Source organism: Schistocerca piceifrons, chromosome 1, assembly GCF_021461385.2.
Source record: "Schistocerca piceifrons isolate TAMUIC-IGC-003096 chromosome 1, iqSchPice1.1, whole genome shotgun sequence".
Classification (NCBI taxonomy): domain Eukaryota; kingdom Metazoa; phylum Arthropoda; class Insecta; order Orthoptera; family Acrididae; genus Schistocerca; species Schistocerca piceifrons.
Genome location: NC_060138.1, coordinates 321317400 through 321338691, shown reverse-complemented (window position 1 = coordinate 321338691; position 21292 = coordinate 321317400). Strand labels below are relative to the sequence as shown.

Below are 21292 nucleotides of genomic sequence, written 5' to 3'. Positions count from 1 at the left end.
TGCATTGTTGAGACCTTTGTAGTGTCTGAGGTCAGTGCACTGCCAGTTGGCTCGAAAACCGCTTGGTTATGTTAGTTATCTATCGCTGGTACGCGTAACAGTTGTATTGTATTCGTTCAGGTGTAGTGGTGTACGTATTTTCGTCAAGAGTAAACCGAAACATACAACGTTAACTCTCAAAGAAAAACTCAGTGCTTCGAAGCGGATAGACAATGGTGAGAATGCATCTAAACTGGCAACGGAACTGGGTGTTGGTAAAGCAACCATTTGTGATTAGAGGAAGAACCGAGTGAAGCTTGAACAGTCCTGTGCGACGTCTTGGGGAAAACACTCGAAATTCGACAAACTTTTAAGCAGGCCCAGTACGATAAAGTGGATGAAGCTCTTTTCCTTTGGTTTACACAGGAAAGAGAAAGGGGAAATCCTTTGAGTGGACCACTGGTCCAGGAGAATGCTGTTTACCTGAGTGAGTTCGAAAAAAATGATAAGAGAGGGAAAGTATTCTCCCCAACAAATTTATAACGTTGACGAGACTGGCCTTAATTTTAGGGCATTGCCGACAAAAAGCCTGGTATTAAAAGCAGAAGACCATACTCCCGATTTTAAAGTGGGCAAAGATCCTGTGACTTTATTAGCGTGTAGCAACGCTGCTGGCAATCACAAGCTGCCTTTAATGCTGATCGGCAAATCTGCTAGGCCCAGTGCTTTACAAACTGCAACATGAAGTCCCTGTCCGTATATTATCGCAACCAGAAAAAAGCATGGATGGATGGTAAGCTGTTCAAAGAATGGTCTCACGGCCAGTTTGTTCCCTCTGTTCGACGGTTTTCTAAGGAAAATCATTTGTCTCCCCTTGCAATCCTTTTGACTGATAACGCTCCATCTCACCCAAGCACAAAGGAATTATGTGATGGAGAAACTGTGGCTATGTTTTTGCCGCCGAATGTTACACCACTTCTACAGCCGATGGACCAGGACGTACTCCAAACATCAAAACTGATTTACAGAAAACAATTTTTAAGAATGGTAATCCAAGATGATAGCATCCCTCTAGTGGACAAAGTAAAAAAGACCAATGTGAAAGATGTTGTTTATTGGGCCGCTGAGGCATGGCAGAATATTTCAGAAAATACTCTGAGAAAATCATAGAGAAAACTGTGGACATTCTTGAACTTCAGGACAACCTAGTTGAAAATGAAGAGGAAAATCTACTACAAATGATAGAAAATCCCTGGATGTGAAGAAGCAAGTGAAGGAGACGTAGATGAGTGGATGGCAGCGGATGGGGCATGTGTGGAGAACCTTACTGACGCTGATTTAGTGCTGCTGTGACTCGAGTTCAGGAAGAAGTGGACTGCTGTGAGGGAAGTGACAATGAGCCTGAAGGCGACAAAGGACAGAGCTGGTGAACCACAGTGACGCAGCAGAAGCCCTTCGCCTCGGGCTACGATATCTGGAGCAACAGCCCACTGCTACACCTGCTGAGACGATAGCGTAACTACACTCCTGGAAATGGAAAAAAGAACACATTGACACCGGTGTGTCAGATCCACCATACTTGCTCCGGACACTGCGAGAGGGCTGTACAAGCAATGATCACACGCACGGCACAGCGTACACACCAGGAACCGCGGTGTTGGCCGTCGAATGGCGCTAGCTGCGCAGCATTTGTGCACCGCCGCCGTCAGTGTCAGCCAGTTTGCCATGGCATACGGAGCTCCATCGCAGTCTTTAACACTGGTAGCATGCCGCGACAGCGTGGACGTGAACCGTATGTGCAGTTGACGGACTTTGAGCGAGGGCGTATAGTAGGCATGCGGGAGGCCGGGTGGACGTACCGCCGAATTGCTCAACACGTGGGGCGTGAGGTCTCCACAGTACATCGATGTTGTCGCCAGTGGTCGGCGGAAGGTGCACGTGCCCGTCGACCTGGGACCGGACCGCAGCGACGCACGGATGCACGCCAAGACCGTAGGATCCTACGCAGTGCCGTAGGGGACCGCACCGCCACTTCCCAGCAAATTAGGTACACTGTTGCTCCTGGGGTATCGGCGAGGACCATTCGCAGCCGTCTCCATGAAGCTGGGCCACGGTCCCGCACACCGTTAGGCCGTCTTCCGCTCACGCCCCAACATCGTGCAGCCCGCCTCCAGTGGTGTCGCGACAGGCGTGAATGGAGGGACGAATGGAGACGTGTCGTCTTCAGCGATGAGAGTCGCTTCTGCCTTGGTGCCAATGATGGTCGTATGCGTGTTTGGCGCCGTGCAGGTGAGCGCCACAATCAGGACTGCATACGACCGGGGCACACAGGGCCAACACCCGGCTTCAAGGTGTGGGGAGCGATCTCCTACACTGGCCGTACACCACTGGTGATCGTCGAGGGGACACTGAATAGTGCACGGTACATCCAAACCGTCATCGAACCCATCGTTCTACCATTCCTAGACCGGCAAGGGAACTTGCTGTTCCAACAGGACAATGCACGTCCGCATGTATCCCGTGCCACCCAACGTGCTCTAGAAGGTGTAAGTCAACTACCCTGGCCAGCAAGATCTCCGGATCTGTCCCCCATTGAGCATGTTTGGGACTGGATGAAGCGTCGTCTCACGCGGTCTGCACGTCCAGCACGAACGCTGGTCTAACTGAGGCGCCAGGTGGAAATGGCATGGCAAGCCGTTCCACAGGACTACATCCAGCATCTCTACGATCGTCTCCATGGGAGAATAGCAGCCTGCATTGCTGCGAAAGGTGGATATACACTGTACTAGTGCCGACATTGTGCATGCTCTGTTGCCTGTGTCTATGTGCCTGTGGTTCTGTCAGTGTGATCATGTGATGTATCTGACCCCAGGAATGTGTCAATAAAGTTTCCCCTTCCTGGGACAACGAATTCACGGTGTTCTTATTTCAATTTCCAGGAGTGTATGTGTCATATAACAGACTGCCTTCATTACGCCAAAAATCAATGACTAAGTTTTTGTCATCTAAAACGTAGGGATAAAATTTCCGCTGTATTTTAGTAAGTTTGACAGCTCTTCTTTCATTGTTATGCCTTGTTTAAAGCTAATGTTTTCTTGTCAATTTTTCTAAAACATCTTTACTGTACTGTGTGAATTAAAATAGTGTGTGTGTACAGCAGTTTACCACACAGTTTTCCATGCTTAGACTAACATTTTTCATGTTCGGATTAACAGAACGTTCGGATTACCGGGGTTCGGATTAGCGGGACTCTGCTGTACATCGGTTTGGGCAAAATTTTGCGTGCATCTAATAGTGCGATCAGAATTTCAACGTTTCTTATGTATCACAAGATGTAAATTGGGCTGGTGTGTCTATGAAACTCGTTAACTGACGTAGATGTTGGATTTCTCGTGGAGGGGTGAACCTAAACTATAAAAGAGCGATGGTCATCTTGCTAAGGGTCAGCGTTCGGTTCGGCCCGGTCGGGGCAGCAACTGTGCTGATCTGGATAATGCTCCAGCCTAGCACGTTTGGGTCCCTAGTCTCGACAGAAATATTCTGTGCAGGATCACGGTGGACTTCGAATCATTCGGCACCAGCCAGTTCTGTCATTGTCTTCTGCTAGCAGATCGGCAGAATTTGTGAATTTTTCATGCGATGTGAGTTTGGGACTGATTCTGTACACTGACGTTGGATTTTGACTCATTTTGCCCGTGGGCGATATAGAATATTTCGGCTACCAATCAACACTTACGTTACATCATAATGTGTCGGTTCGACTCTGACTAGGTGTGAGCTCATATGAGACTTAGCTGCAATTAATGTTATCCTCAACACAGTCTGTGTTTTGCCTCTTGATTTTAACTTATTGATTTTTATGTAGCATTTTCGCTGACTGCTATATCGTATTGCAATGGACATACAGTTTTCGCTCCTGCTAACAAAAATTCCGTATGACCTGTGGTCCACTTGAATGGAGAGTATGGTGCAGCCCTCTGGCGGGAGACACGGTCACTACGGTCACTCGCTGCCAAGTGGCAGCTTTGTTTACATTAGTTGCAATTTGCATGAAAATGCCGTGAGACCATGCGGCCATTTGGATGTACTTTTCATAAGTTTCTTATGTCTTGACCACACTTTAATGTTTACGAAAATCTTAGCGTTTCGTTTTTACGTAATTTTCAAAGGCAGTGTTTTGTCAGTCACATAAAATTGCTCATTAGATACATTGTATCACGTCAGCATTCTAGATCACTGACATAACACTGCCTTTGAAAATGACGTTAAGTCGAAACGCGTAAGATGGTTGTAAAAATAAAAGTGTGGTCAAGACATAAGAAAAGTTATTAAAAGTGCATTCTTCATTATTGCGTATTTTTCGAAACTTATTTCATGAAAATATCTGTACCTATTGGTTATTTGGCTTTGCTGTGTAATGAGTGTTGCTAGTACTGCATGTTTCTTTAACTACGGGTATAAAATAGTTATGTCCACTGTAATGGACACAAGGACTTGGTGCCACATTTTCGAGCATTGGTTCGTAAGCACCGATAGTGATTACCGTCGCTAATTTCCAACACACTTCCTGTGAGATTGTTGTTAAATGGCATTATGTAATACATTTTTATTATTTTTTGTAAACCAAGTGGGGAGTAAGTTAATAGAGTCATTTTCGGGAGCAATAGCGACGTCAAGAACACCCAAAGCAGTCCACCTAGATTCCTGCAATTCAAGCATTGATCTTTCGAACAGACGATGAGAGAAGCCAACTTAATTTCTACTGTTAAAATGGTATGACTAAAAGGCAATAACTGCACCGACCAAAACTGGGAGGTAGCCCATTGGTAAATGTAAAAACTGGTCTAAGAAAGATGGGATATACATTCAGATTCCCCGTCCAGTAGCTACATTAAGAATAAGGATTGCATAGGCCTGGTTGACAGGATAATAAGTTATTACAGGACCTGCAAGAAGGCCAGAAAGTGGGCTGTGAAAACTATTTCTCACTGCACAGATCTGGGAATTGCAGATAGCTGGATTCAGCACAGGATTTGCTGAATGATGAGCCAAAGAAGAGAAACCTGCAGTATCTTGTTTTCAAACTAAGAACTGCACAGCGTTCGTTAAGTGGCTAGAGGTACAACACCCTGAAGAAGAATATGAAGAGTATATCAGTGAGATATTAAATATTGTTGTTGCGACTCGTTATTTAACCTACTTTGCACCTATTTATTATTTGTCTTGGTGATTAATAACATCAGGGGCAAATTTATTTATTTTAATTTCAAACCGCACTTACGGGCAAAAGCGACGAAATATTATCCGCGACAATGAGAGCCGATCGTGTTTAATCGTCCGTACACGGCTTGATTATGACGCCAAGTGTAAGACTTAACACGCAGACATGTCACCAGTCAGTAATATGAAACTGGTTCGCTTTGAAATCAGCTTCTTTCCTCGGGTTTCATTTTTCATTGACAGCGTTACACCAAGATCCACTAGCACTTCACTACCACTGACTGATATCACGGTATGCCTGGGAAATCATCATGAAGTAATGCACAAAGGCGACAGACGAAGTATGTGGCACTAAGCTTTCCCATGCCATTCCAACGGAAATAAGAATCATACAACTCATCATATGTGTCAAATTGATGTACATACGCTACCAGTTCCTTAGCGGAGTGCACCAGTTCGTGCATAGTCTTCAGGTCTTGCTCCCACAACTACAGGCAGAACATTTGTCCTAAGCGCACTGTCGTATAACTTTTCCGTAAAGTAGTCCTTACTCGAATGCCAAGTAGAATTAATAGTTCCTACTGAGCATTTGGAAACGTTTCTTGGTACTGGAGCACGGGCACTTTTGGGTCCCGCACGCGCCAGAGATATCGACCTGTATGTGCTTCTGCATTTCGAGCGCGTGCGTCTCTCGTCGAGGGCCCTGCAATTGGAGAAGAACCAGGGGACTTTCTCGGTAATGTTGGCGGCGTAGCTGTGGTCGTTCTGCGCCTTACGGCACTCGCGGTCGTCATAATAGCCCCAGCGTCCAGACGGCGACACAACGTCGCTGTCGCGCCGGTGAGTCGCCGTCCAGTTGACCACGTCATTTTGCGTCGAGGGCTTCCTGTGGGCCGGGCACTCCGTTTAATATTAGTTCCACACCTTTCTGGTAGGGTGTGGGATACCTAGGTTGACGAAGTTCTCGTGGAAGAGAATGGCATCTGCTTCCAAGGCCGCTATTCCGCTGGTAGTGCATGTGCGGCTGCTCACCTGAATATCCAATATTTATGGGAAAAACCGACCAGTTAAAACATATGTTTATATTTTTCGGTATTTATTTAGTGTCGCTTGTAACAGGTGTTTTTTATGTTTTACGAATAACTGGGTAAGAAAACGGAATATCAATTAGCCGTAGCAGCAATGCTATAATTTTTGGGTTTTAAATAAACCTTTTCTAAAATGTGTAATTTTTATTCGTAAAATTTCTTTTGCTTTGTAATGTTGTGTTACTATGGAAAATGGGAAAATTTATCCGTGTCATTTTAATAACAATCGAGAGAAACTAGCAACAAAACATGGCATCTACATGTACATCTGTATTCTGCAAACAAGCTTAAGGTGCATGGCAGAGGGCACGTCCCATTGGACCATTTATTAGCGTTTCGTCATGTTCCGTTCACGTATGGAGCGCAGAAAAATGATTTTTTGAATGACTGTGCATGTAGTAATTATTCTAATCGTACTCTCTCGATCCCTATGTGAGCGACATATAGGAGACTGTAGTATATCCCTAGAGTAATCATTAAAAGCCGGTTCTTGAAACTTTACTAACAGACCTTCACGGGATAGTTTATTTCTGTCTTGAAGGGTCAGTACCTTCAGTGTCTCCTTGACACTTTCCCACGGGTTAAACAAACTTGTGACCATTCGTGCTGCCCTTCTCTGTATACGTTCAACGTTCTCTGTTAGTCCTACCTGGTACGTTACCCACGCAATTGGATAGTATTCTAGAACAGGTCGCACGAGTGATATGTAAACAATTTCTTTTGTATAGTGATTGCACTTCCACAGTATTCTATCAATAGCCCGACGTCCACCACCTGCTTTACCCACGACTGGACCTATATGATCAATCCATTTCATGTCTCTGCAGAACTTACTCCAAGGTATTTGTTGACTTGGCTGGTCCCAGCAGTGACTCATTGATATTGTAGCCATAAGATATTACGTTTTTTCGCTTTGTGAAGTGCAAGACTTTACATTTCAGTACTTTCAACATTGCAGCCCAGTCAGCAATCGTGATAATCTAATATATAGGAAACGATCAGCCTCGATTGCGGTAATTAAACCAACCTTTCCCTAGGTTTCATGCCAAGTAATTAAGCCTTCTTCAGAAGATAAAACTGATTCTATAATATGTTTACGAGGGCATGGTGCGGCGTCCATGGAGACTAGCCGCTCGCCGGAGCATAAGTCTTGGTGGTGACTTAGTACCTATGTACCGCATTTTTAAAATATGACTACGCCTATTCAGGATGTTTTAGTTTTATATATAGGCCATGCCCTCGTAGACATATTATAGAATCAGGTTTATCTTCTGAAGAAGACTCAATTAATTGGGCTGAAACCAAGGTAAAGGTTGGTTTCATTACCGCAATCGAGGCTGATAGTTTCTTATATATTACTTTACATTTCTATAGATTTAGATCAAGTTGCCAATCTCTGCACTGCGTTGAAATCTGATCAAGATCTGAAAATTTACGCAGCGTCTCTCCGATATAACTTCAGTATAAATGTATCGTCTGATTTTACTATCAATATTGTCTGCAATGTCATTAATATGCAACACTCTTCTGGGACACACCAGAAGTTACTTCTATATCTGGCGAAGACTTTGCATCATAGATAACATGCTGTGTCCTCCCCACCAAAATGTCCTGAATCCAGTCACAAATTACAGCTGAACACCATATGATCGTACTTATGACAATAAGCGTAAGTGTGGTACTGAGTCAAATGCTTTTCGGAAATCAAGGAACACTGCATCTACCTGCTTGCCTTCATCAAAGGCTTTCATTATCTCATGTGAGAAAAGGGCGACTTGGGTTTCACATTGTCGATGTTTTCGAAATCCATGCTGGTTGGCACTGAAGAGGTCATTCTCTTCAACATACCTGATTATGCTTGAGCTCAGAATATGTTCTAACATTCTTCAACAAATCGATGTCAAGGATATTGGACAGAAGTTTTGTGGAGCACTTATACCAACCTTCTTGTAGACAGGTGTGACCTGTGCCTTTTTCCGAGAACTGGACACGGATTTTTCTTCGAGGGATCTACGATTGATTATAGTCAGAAGATGAGCTAACGCAGCCGGAACTCCAATATAGAATCAGACTAGGATTCCATCGTGCCCTGGAGCTTTGTTCAATTTAAAGATTTCAGCTGTTTATCAATACCACTGACACTAATACTTACTTCATTTATCTTCCCAATCGTACGATGATTAAATTAGGGCAATTATCCTGGGTTTACCTTTGTAAAGGAACATTTGAAAGCGGAGTTAAGCGTTTCAGCTTTTGGTTTGCTACCCTCAAGTTCAGTTCCTGTCTCATTCACTAGGGACTGGACACTAACTTTTGTGCCACTAACAGCCTTTACATACCGCCAGAACTGCTTTCGATTTTGTGAAATGTCATTTTACAATATTCTGCTACGGTAATAACTGAAGGCATCACGCACTCCTCTCTTGACAGCCAAACGCTTTTCATTCAGCATCTCTATCTATAGCACTACCCTTTGTTTTACACCTATTGTGCAGTAATCTCTGTTTCTGTAGATGTTTCTTTACAGTGACTATATACCATGGAGGTTCCCTCCTTTTATAAAACGTTCTACGGGCACATATGTATCTAGTGTGTGGTCAACTATTCTCATAAACTTGGGAGTTCCTCCACATGCTCCTGACCTGTGCTGAAAGTTTGAAGTTCCTCGCTGAGATATGATACTACTGATTTTCGTATCTAGTTTACTGAACATATATAGTTCTAGTTGTCCTTTGTGCTTTGCTAATCATTTTTGCCACAACCACGTGTTATGGTAACTGATACTAGTCCATGTGGACATCCTCAAAGACGTCAGGTCCATTTGTTGTCATTAGATCCAATATATATATTTCCATCATGAGTGGAATTCTTATCTGTTCCAGGTACTTTTCAGAGAAGGCATTTAGTAAAGTTTCACAGGATGTCTCATCACGCCCACTACTAACAAAACTTTAATTTTCCCAATTAATTGTTGAATGGTTAAGTTCCCACCGATGGTTGCAGAATGACTGGGGAACTTACTTGCAAATGAACTGTGGTTTTCTCTAAAGTTTTGGTTATGTCAGGAAATGAGTCTGGTGGGCGATAGAAGGATCCAGTTAACATTTTATGCCCATCCCTGATACTGAGTCTTGCCCAAACACTCTCACATGCCGCTTCAGTTTCTATTTCAGTGAATTTGGTTTCTCGTCTACTGTTACAAATACACCACCTGCATTTCCCATTTGCCTGTCCTTTCGATTTGCACTTAAATTTTCCCCAGACATCTCACTGGTATCAATATCATGTTTCTACCAGCTTTCTGTACCTAGTATTACGTGAGTTTCACTGCTTTTCATGAGAGCATCAAACAGTTGCGAATGCTTCGGCAGTTTACTATTAGGATTTTAATACTCTCAGCTGTGGGAGAAATTTCTTTCGATCTTACACGGATACTTCTGGGTTTCCTACAGCTATCGTTGTGTGAACTGGATGGAGAGTCGCCTAATCTAAAAACACCCTTGAGTGCACCCCACACACAGCCAGGTATCTGAGTAGCATCTTCTGGTGTGTAGTGCGCACTTGACATATTTAGGAGGACCCTACAGTTTTCAGCTTTATGGCGCAAGTCCAGAAAGTCGCAACGTAGCTTGTCACTGAGCCTTCAATATCTCTGGTTCAGTCCATCCACTCGACTCAAAACCAAAGGGCCATGGCCAGTCCTGGGGACAATGCTGCAAAATTGTGAGCTTTGTTGAAACTCGACGTGCAAGACTGGTCTTCTCAACCTTCTCTCCTAGTCACTGGAATGACTCAAGAATGATCTCGGAGCCCAGACGACAGGCATCATTTGTTCCGACGTGCGTTGCAAGCTGCAGTATTTTGCATCATGTTCTCTCGATGGCTTCCCGAATAGCCTCTTCAACGTGTTGAATGAGGCCCCAAAGCAAACACACTGAGTGTACCTGGTGTCCTTTGCTGTCACTTGTTGCCATTTCCCCAAGTAGTTCCATCATTCTTCATACGTTTGCACCGCTAATGATTAATAGACCTTTACCCTTTTGTATTTGCCCCCTCCTGAAACCGGACAAAACATGTTTCCCCAGAATAGCTGATGTGAGTCCCACTGGCTCAGCTCCAGTTCCAGTGGAGGACAGCACCACCAGTTTCGGGGATCGATACAACACCCTGAGTCCTCCCTGATGCCCGTCTACCCTGTACAAGACGCCTGGATTTAACACTAACATGCAACTCGCAGTCAAGTGGATGCGTAATGACAGATCCTGTACTGTCTGCAGAGGATTCACAGGAGAGGATAGTATTTGAGGTACCTCTGGTACAGGTATCACAGGTAAACGACTCCTGGTGCTCTTCCAACACACAGCTTCACAGCAGCTGTCACTAGAATTCCCAATGGGGCTGCATTTTGGCTTGTGCAAAGCAATATAAGACAGGGAGCAAACAACTTTAAATTAAACCTGCGGATTATCTTTTAATCTGTTGAGCTAAAATTTTGCTAATTTCCCATAAGAATGGAAGCAGATACAAAAAATGAGATTTCTATTAAGGCAACACAAAAACCTGTGGTAACAATTACTAGTTTCGTGAAACGTTTTGATGTTATTTATAGTTATTAGCAAACTCGAAATCAAAGATAATTTACGATAAATGATAACATATAGATCTACTCCTCTTTAAAAGGAAACTAGGTGTAGCACAAGAAGTTACTTAAAAAATCTACTACAGTAGATAAATCACAAACACCGATTTGCTACAAATTGCTCGTAGCTTACGCAAAGGATAATGGTGGGTTCCAAAAATTCTCAAAACGCACGTTTATTTGCGTTCATATACAGTCAAATTCATAGGTCATGTATATTTTGGCTGAACTGTGAACCAAAAACGCTAATTCGCTACGAATTAAATTACATAGCCAAAACACTCGTACCACTAACTTACTAAAATATGGTTTTGTAAGCGTCCGGAAGTTCTGAAACTAACCTATTTCTCACGTAGTTGTACACTGAAATCAGGGAAAGATTGTTTTGAACGAGGATAGGCCTAGTATCCTCAAAAATTTTAAGAGAGCACAATTCACTCTAAGCGCACAGTTGACGATAACAGTACTATTGTATCGTGGCACTCGCGATATTCGAAATTTCACAATACATCACAATACAAACAGGTAGTGATACAGTCAGTGGAAGTTTACGCAGAAACAGCGACGCGAACAGTAAATTATGCGAATCTGGAACATCAAAGCAACACACGATCTTGTACAAGCGGTCTCACAGAAGGGAAAATTCCTAAGTTGGCTTTTATACATGAACAAACGTGCGCATTGCACGGATTTTTCACTTAGCCCATTCTGTGCATACTTCTACACTGGTGTGCCGAAGTAGAACACTGCAGAGTAAGTTTATCTCGATGAAAATCGATAAAATGTGCAGCACCGACAAAGCACGTCTTTTGGCTGTTGCAGCTGACAATGCAATAAGAATAGGGACAGCATTACTGTACGTGGCATGTTGATGATACTCGTGTACAAGCAGTTTGTGAGACTTGCCCCATCTAGTTTATATGGTAGTTTCCATTCTGTCGTCATCACACATTAGTTGTGTTACATACCATCCCTACCCTGTAAGTATGCACAGTGTCATACCAGTGAAGTAGAACGCTCCATTTCTTTTAAAAGATTACCAATGGGAGGAGCAACAACAGACATGTGGCGTCATATAAGAAAAAAACTAACAGTCATTGTTTACAATAAGAATTGAAAGTAGGCGATCTGTTCCTATTTTTACGTAATATGCCTTTACCTGCTTGTGCGAGAGTTGCCCAGAAAGAAAGGTACCGCATTTTTTTCTCAGCCGGAAACAAGGCTACGAATGCGACACCTTACGTAAGTGTTTTTTTTTAAGTGCTCCTGAGTGAGCGCAGCAAGTTTCCGTCACTTCTGACAGATAGCGTAGATGCAGGACTGTTTCAAAATGGCGTCTGTAGGTGATGTACCTAACAAGCAACGTGCCGTCATTGAATTTGTTACTGCAGAGAAAGAAACTGTGGGTAATATTCACAAACGCTTGCGCAAAGTCTATGGAGCATCTGCTATCGACAGAAGTACAGTCAGTCGCTAGGCACGGAGGGTGGGGTCATCATCAGTTCGCGCTGCATCTGACAATGAGGTGATTCAGACAGAGAAGCACTGGCTCCGCCACTGGGACAAGTATTGATCGCGACAGGGCATAAGCGCCCTTGTTTCATGCTGGAGGAGCGCCATAGAACGGGATGGAGATTACGTGGAAAAACAGGGTGTGTAGATAAAACACCATTCTTTCGCGTGCGTAATTCTCATTATGTTCAATAAAGAATTGTTGAAGAAAAAAAATTGTGGTACATTACTTTCTGGGCAACCGTCGTAAGTTTCGAAAACGAACAACAAAATATGAAAAATAGTGTTAAACCTCAGTTTCCACCCTGTAGCATTGACTACTCGTAATGTCCAAATACAGCGTAGTTTCGTTGCAGAGTTTCAAAAAAATTAGAATCTATAGGAGGATAAAGGATGTTTTCTTTTAAGTATTCGACCATTATCATCTTACCAGAAAAGCAGCGAATGTTGGACAGACAATGTTTTTCTTTTATTTGCCTATTTAATTTAGTATTTTGATTCTTTGTATATTGAATCTGAGAGACTCAAAATATCTCACTCGTTGTTCGGTTTTTATGGTTATCACAGGAAATAATAGGAATAAAAAATAGAAAGTCGATTATTTCAAAATCTGGTTATTTTGGGCGGTTTTAACAGTCCAGTTAAATTGGCGTTGGAAAAAAAGCCAACATAAATGGGTTGTTTCAGCGACAACCGCCGTCCCTAGTATGAGAACGCTTCGCGACCAGCGCGCAGCCGCCGCCACCGCACCATTCAGTGGTAGCTCAGCAGCTTTAGTATTCTGGGCTGCTCGTCGGAGGCCGGTGGCACGAACACGAGCTGCTCGACGACGCGGTCCGAGTCGGGCGCCCGGAGGGGCCAGAGACGCGGCGAAGCGGCCAGGTCGTGCTCCGGCCAGCGCTACCCGCCAGACACGAACCAAGGGGTGCCCGCCGGCATAGCCACGCCTCCAGCCATCGTGCGCGGCGGCGTGAGTCTCGTGGGACGCCAGGGCATGGTGCACTGAAGCAGACACGCCACCGAAGCCGCCAGCATCAGGGCGCACGCCGGCGAGTGCCACACCATTACGCCCCAACCCGCCCCTCCTTAGCTAAGGAAATGCGTGTGAAATCTTTTGGGACATAACTGCTAAGGTCACCAGTCCCTAAGTTTACACACTACTTCACCTAAATTATCCTAAGGACAAACACACACACCCATGCCCGAGGGAGGAGTCGAACCTCCGCTGGGACAGCGGCACAGTCCATGACTGCAGCGCCCTAGACCGCTCGGCTAGTCCCGAGCGGCCCCCTCCTTAGCTGATTAGAAGGAGAATGGAGCCGGCCGGCAGATGTCGCACACTCCGGCAGCTGACGTGTGGACATTGGGGAGAAAGTTATTTCGCTATCGCCTGTAATATTAATGAAAGGTGTACGGGTAAGTGCAAGTAGGACTTGGGCTCCGATGGTTCTGTACAAACATAATTATATATGTTCTCCCATACAATAAAAGTCACGGATACCTCGTAATATCGTGTCCTACCTCCATTTTCCCGGCACAGTGCGGCAACTCGACATGGCATCGACTCTACAGGTCGGTGGAAGTCCCCTGCAGAAATATGGCATTGAGCCATGTTGCCTGTGTAGGTGTCCATAATTGCGAAGGTGTTGCGTCTGCACCATTTTGTGGAGGAATTGATCTCTCGATTACGTCACACAACTGTCAGGTCATCTGGGTGGTCAAATCATTCGTTCGAATTGTCCAGAATGTTCTTCAAGCCGATCGCGAACATTTGTGCCCTGGTGGCATCCATAAAATTTCCATCGTTATTTGGGAGCATGAAGTCCACGAATGGGTGCAAATGTTCTTCAGGTAGCAGAACACCTGCAGGATTCAGTCTATTTCATGTAAACACAGCCCACACCATTGGGGAGGCCCTACTAGCTTGCACAATGCATTATTGTCAACTTGAGTCCATACCTCCATTAGGTCTGCGCCACACTCCAGTCCTACCATCAGCTCTTACCAGTTTTCCAGTAATCGAGGGTCCAACCGATAAGGTCACGAGGCCAGAAGAAGCACTGCAGGCGATGTCGCGCTGTTAGCAAAGGCACTCGCGGTGGTCGTCTGCTGCCATAGACGATTAACAGCAAATTTCGCCGCGCTGTCCTAATGCATAGGTTCATTGTATGTCCCACATTGATATCTGTTGTTATTTCATGTTGCTTGTTTGTTAGCACTGACAGTTGTATACAGACGCCGCTCCCCTCAGTCGTTAAGTGTTGGCTGTCACACTCTTGACAGTATAGATCTCGGAATACTGATTTCCCTAACGATTTCAGAAATGCAGTGTCCCATGCTTATAGCTCCATCTACCATTCCCTGTCTCAAGCCTTCTCACATGAATCATCTGAGTACAAATGACACCTCCTCCAATGCACAGCCCTTTTATACCTTGTGTACACTATACTGCCGCCATCTGTATATGAGCATATCGCTATCCAAAAACTTGTGTCACCCCCATAAATATTATTGAAATGGATGCATGATTTATGTACGGTCCAGATCTCCTCCTAAAACACTGTACAGATTTCATCCAAACCTGACACCCATATCATTTACTGTCAGACAGCCATCGCTGTGCTGGTGGTAAGAACCACCTTCCTGTCGTTGTTCGTGAGATATGACTTCATACACACAGAGATCCGTGAAGAACTGCAGCATCATGCATTACATTTAAATTTATTACTTATTTGGTACTAACTGTATTCAGAACCTAATTCGCAGACAGTATGCACATATGCCAGTGAATGTATCTATGTAAATACATCATCGCACGACAAATACTCCATGATACATGGCATCGTAAACACTGAGATACGTGAGAAAGTGGCGCATCACGCTTGGAGTTTTGATACATTTATTCACTAGTACTAAGATACTCCTACAGACGGGTTAACCTAAGGAAATCCCTGACACGTGACAGCTGTTTTGACAAAAACTAGAGGTGAAAGCTATAGCTCTTTATATAGCTATAAGAAGGCGTTACCGTAGAGACATTTACAAATTCGCGTTGTAGACACACGAAGGAACTACGCCCAGAATACAGAAACTGTTAGGAATCTTTGTACGACTGTTTCATAATTTCAAAAGCGTTTTCACCAATACATGGAAACGAAATTGTTTCGCCAGTACACTACGAACAAAGTTCAGTTTTTGTTTTCGTTTCTAAAACAAAATTAGCGAAATCGATACTTCTGCAATTATCACCTGGTAATAATAATAATTTCTTGTGGCTCAACGGCCTGGCGTCATATCTTTCTATTGGACGCCGCTTTGGCGACTTGCGTGTCCCTAAGTTACCCATCCAGGGAACGGGAACCTACAGTTCAGCGGGGAATCCGAACTACGTTTCTGACGATTCCTCACACCGTCCAAACGTGAAGCTTAGGTTCAAACGAAGACTGAAAAATCAAAGATTTGCCCGAGATTCGATCCCACGATGTCTTTGTATATAGCCCGCGCATTACCGCTAAATCATCAGGCAATGTATGTCACATATTTTCATACATGCAGACTCACTCATCAAAACCCGTAGATGAAGCACAGGGTGCCCATAATCAAAGTTCTAGTTTTAAAACGCTGTAAAAGAAAAACCACTGCTCAGAATAACGTCAAATTTGAACAGGACACTATTGAAGCAGGGAGAAATGTCACTGCACAAAAGAAAATTAACGGAATCTTGACCAATAGATGGCGCCTTGAGCGTCAAAATATGCACACTAACTGACGCGCGGCACATGGCTCTTTCTCATTTTGCGTTTCCATGAAGCATCGCGCGCTACTGGCAAAGCTCTTTTACAAGAACGGTGACTGTGCACCATAGGCCCGGAGAAGTTCCGGGCACTCTGGAGTATGATAAAACGCATTCGTCCGAAGTCTGTTAAGCGCCTGGATAAAATGATCACAAAATTCGAAAAGACGGGTTCTTTCGAAGTTAAATGCCAGCAAGAGCGGAAAGCAGTTGATGATGTGGACACAGCATTGTAAGAGAGGTCGAGCGGTAGTGCGGACATGAACAGTGGATGGGGAATCACACAAACGTTGGACAAGCCACTGAGCACGGTGCATAAAATCCTACGAAACATCCAGCATTGCTATCCATACAAAATCATCCACGTTCACCAGTTGCTTCCTGCTGATCTGCCAGCTTGCAAGCTTGCGTGGAAGTGGGTAATGAATGGCCAAGGGACATTTTGTGGATGCAAGAAGCCCATTTCCATTTCGAAGGACATGTCAACACCCAGAATTGCAGAATATGGGCAAATAAAAATCCACACACACATATTAACCGGTGCCACTTCATTCTGCCAAGGTGACTGTGTGGTACAGGTTGACGGCATCGTTTATCGTATGACCATACATTCTCGAGAAGATATGTCCTGTAGGTTGTGTTACCAGCAGCTACGCTGGTGAAGGTATGAGAGTCTTTTGTGCACCAAAGTCACTCCAACACTACAACAGCATGGGTGTGTGGGTAGGATCATTTATACGCAAGACGGCGCTTCTAACAAGGGAACCTCCCCATCGCACCCCCCTCAGATTTAGTTATAAGTTGGCACAGTGGATAGTCCTTGAAAAACTGAACACAGATTAATCGAGAAAGCAGGAAGAAGTTGTGTGGAACCACAAAAAAATAAGCAAAATATACAAACTGAGTAGTCCATGCACAAGATAGGCAACATCAAGGAGAATATAAGCTCGAGTGCGTCGTGGCCCCGTGGTTAGGGTGAGCAGCTGCGGAACGAGAGGTTTTTCGTTCAAGTCTTCCCTCGAGTGAAAAGTTTAATTTTTTATTTTCAGACAATTATCAAAGTTCAGGAACTCACACATAATCAACTTCGCTCTCCAAAATTCCAGAACATGTTCAGATTTGCTTGGGGATATGCAAGATTTGACGATCTACACACGGAAAAATTTGAAAACGTTAAAAACATATGTTTTGACAGAGCACAGGGAAAACTGTGCGACTGTGAAACTGTTACATTCATGTGTTGCAGTTTATGTGAGAAACTCCTATGTTTTCACTACTTTTTTGGGAGTGATTATCACATCCACAAGAAAACCTAAATCGGGCAAGGTAGAAGAATCTGTTTACCCGTTCGCTAAGTGTACAAGTTAGATGGGTCGACAACATATTCCTGTCATGTGACGCACATGCCGTCACCAGTGTCGTATAGAATATATCAGATGTGTTTTCCTGTGGAGAAATCGGTTGACCTATGACCTTGCGATCAAATGTTTTCGGTTCCGATTGGAGAGGCACGTCCTTTCGTCTACCAATCGCACTGTTTTGCGGTGTGGTCGCAAAACAGTGACACTAAACTTATTACAGTGAATAGAGACGTCAATGAACGAACGGACATATCATAACTTTGCGAAAATAATGAAAGTAAACTTTTCACTCGAGGGAAGACTTGAACCAATGACCTCTCGTTCCGTAGCTGCTCACGCTAACCACGGGACCACGACGCACTCGAGCTTATACTCTCCTTGATGTTGCTTATCTTGCGCATGGACTACTCACTTTGTAAATTTTGCTTATTTTTTTCATAGTTCCACACAACTTCTTCCTGTTTTTTCGACTGATCTGTGTTCAGTTTTTCAAGGCCTATCCACTGTGCCAACTTATAACTAAATCTGAGGGGGGGTGCGATGGGGAGGTTCCCTTGTAAGCACACTACACAGCCAGTAAAGTGGCTGCAGCAGAGGCATTTCGGAAATGCTAGAATTTTCAGCCGTCATTTCCCTATAGCATGATCGTCCAGGCCACCTGATCTTAATAAGGGTAACGTACGCAACGCATTCTGAACGTGACACCTAATGCATGATTATCGACTCGTCACTAGTAAACATGGATTTTGGTGATAACATCCTCGAGTGGTGCGAGCGTTAATTGGTTGGAGACGGGCAGTGGAAGCAGTCGCGTTTGCGAGCGACGAGATGGTGCACCCTCCGATTTGGAGTACAACACGCTGTCGATTGGGGTCTGTTGAGCGAAGTGGCAGAGAGAAAGCGACGGCGGCAGACACAGTCGTGATGTGCAATTTGGTTGATTCGGAAGGACCCTGGCACAACCTGATGCGAGGTAATATACTAAGTTACATATCTTTCACTGTCCAGTTGAAAGCTGATTACAAGGTTGGAAGGCTTCCCATGGTTCTTCGTTGGTTTGTCTTCGTTTTTTCTTGATTTAGCGACTGTCACAGTCCAAAAATTTTATTTGAACAACGAGTACAAGAGTATATAGCTTTGAGAGTAACTGTTACAATGTGTTAGCGTACGTAAATGTACAGGGTGTGCGTAAAGTCCGGGAAAACTTTCAATTATTTGTTGGACAAGAACTAAACATTGCACAGATGTCATACATATTACAGAAACAGTCGGTATGCGAACCATGACTGACGGTAATAGAATTCTTGCCATACTGTCCTAGCATGGCATCGTTGACTGTGGCAGTCGCTTCCCGTATTCTCTCCCGGAGCTTTCACTACATCACGTGGTAGAGGCCGCACATACACCAGACCTTTAATGTGTCCCCACAGAAAAAAGTCACACGCAGTGAGATCTGGTGATCGGGTGGGCCGTTTCATGAAACAGCTGTCCCCTTCTCTAGAACGGCCGATCCATCGATGCCGTCTCTCTGTGTTCGGGTACCCACGAACTTTACTATGAAAATGTGGTGGTGCTCCATCATGCTGAAAGGTGAACGGAGATTCCGACTGCATTTGAGGCATCAGCCATTGCTGCAACATGTCAAAGTAGGAATATCTAGTGACAGTGCTCTCGACGAAGAAGAATGGCCCGTACAGTTTTCGACGTGACAAGGCACAAAAAACATTTACCTTTGGGGAATCGCTCTCGGATTCAGTGCATTCGAGTGGATGTTTTGTACCCCAAACTCGACAGTTATGCCTCTAGCACACTTGTTTTTGTCGAACTCCAACACACAGAAAGCTAGCTCCGCACCTGAACTCACTATGCTTGCGACTAGCACTGACTATCGGCAAATTACCAAACTACGCTGCGGCGGTATACATGAAAAAAAACTTTCAGGGTTTCTCTTCAAAATGACATATGTATGATATCTGTACGATGTTTGGTTCTTGTGCAATAAATAAATGAAAGTGTTCCCAGACTTTACGTACACCCTGTGATGACTTGCCACTGTGTATTCATGTAGACTCAAAGCTAGTTCTTTTTGATGATGATATAAGTAATCGTACAGAAATGTCGCCTGGAGCGTTTTAGTGGAATCACGTAAAACCTAAATCAGGATGGCCGGACGTGGGTTTGAATAGTCGTCCTCCCGAATGCGAGACCAGTACGCTAACCACTTCGCCACCTCGCTCGGTGTGTCTGCTCTGAGAGTAACTGTCACACTGTGTTAGTTCACGTCAGTGCATTTGAAAATTTGTCTTAAGTTGAAGTATAAATGTTACATTGTGTTAACGGCGGAAAAGTTCGTTGGAACGGCTAGCACATACCATTTCTATTTGACAGGTTGTCACCGCGTGTTAGCGTTCATAAATGCATTTGAATGCGTGTCTCTTGATAGAGAATATGTGCTGCTATCTATTAGAAGTGGTTAACTCATTTGATAAGCACTGCATAAAACTGTTACTGCGGCAGGCTGTAGCGTTCGTAAATGAAGTTGAATTTTGCTTCTTGTCAAAATATGTCATACACCGTTAATGGTCGGGCAGTTTGCACAGAGTGTACACACCGGTTCATTCTTTGAAGACAACTGTTCCAGTGAAATGCTGCCTTTAAGATCATTGGAACTTCACTACACTCTTTTCAAGAAAGAGTAATTGCTGCTGTGAGCTAGTCCCCGTAATTCTTGGCTGGTGTTTAAAAAAAGTAATACTAGATGGTGGGGTAGTGCCCGTAAGTTTGTTCATTATTCAGTATACGTTAGTTTTAACAAAGGAACTGCTGCAGTGGGGTAGTCATAAATTTCACTTTGGGGAAAGTTTTTAAAATAACTGTTGCTCAGCGACTAATTTGTTATAACTTCACTTATTAATAAATTATTGTTCTAAAACTCCAGTGGCTTTCACTCCAGGACCTTGTGTCTAGCTTACCAGCTCGAAAATACTTCGTCTTTTCACCATGCCTGCAAAGGTGGTATCAACTCCCGAGACACTCCGATCTGTTGTCGAACGTGCTTTATCTCGATTTCAACTTACGGACACCTTGTTGAACATGTTTTGCGCCGTTATCACGACAGTTAGAAACCGATGTCATCATACTTTTTATGCTGTATTTGGCTCCATGATGATTAAAATCTGATATCATTTTGTTTTTAATGTGGTTTATGGACCTCAGAACAATTAAAAGTTGTTATCATATCGGATGAGTATGCTGCAAAATTATAAGAAGGTCTTCATTTCTTCAGCAAAATCTGGAAAACTTAAAACACCCTAATACAAAAATGTTGTTACTGATGTGATGAGGCCATACGTGCAGGAGAAAAAATTTCTTCTGTTAGCTAACACGTCGTGAAGAAAAAGGAAATACAAAAAAAAACAAAAAACAAAAATCCACAATTGTACCATGAAAATTTTCAAGATGAAGAAGGATTCCCATCGTGCTGTATTAAAGTAACTTTCCCCAAAAGCACTCTATCAGCGCCCTGCGATGTCTGATTTTGTCGTCAGAAGAAGAATTTGATCAGGAAGCTTCATAATTGCTTTTATTTCGACAGGAAAGAAAATAAATCACATCCCGAGAGTACTACATCAAATACCTTCCGTATTTAGCGAAATGTGGCGTTACACGTGATTTGTGTCACACTGTGCCATGAGAGCGA

General features: G+C 43.8%; 1 pseudogene; it reads right to left on the bottom strand.

Annotated features, from left to right (window-relative positions):
• Window positions 1–5470: 5470 nt before the first annotated feature.
• LOC124717254 lies at window positions 5471–20594 on the bottom strand (annotated as a pseudogene).
• Between the last annotated feature and the right edge of the window lie 698 nt (window positions 20595–21292).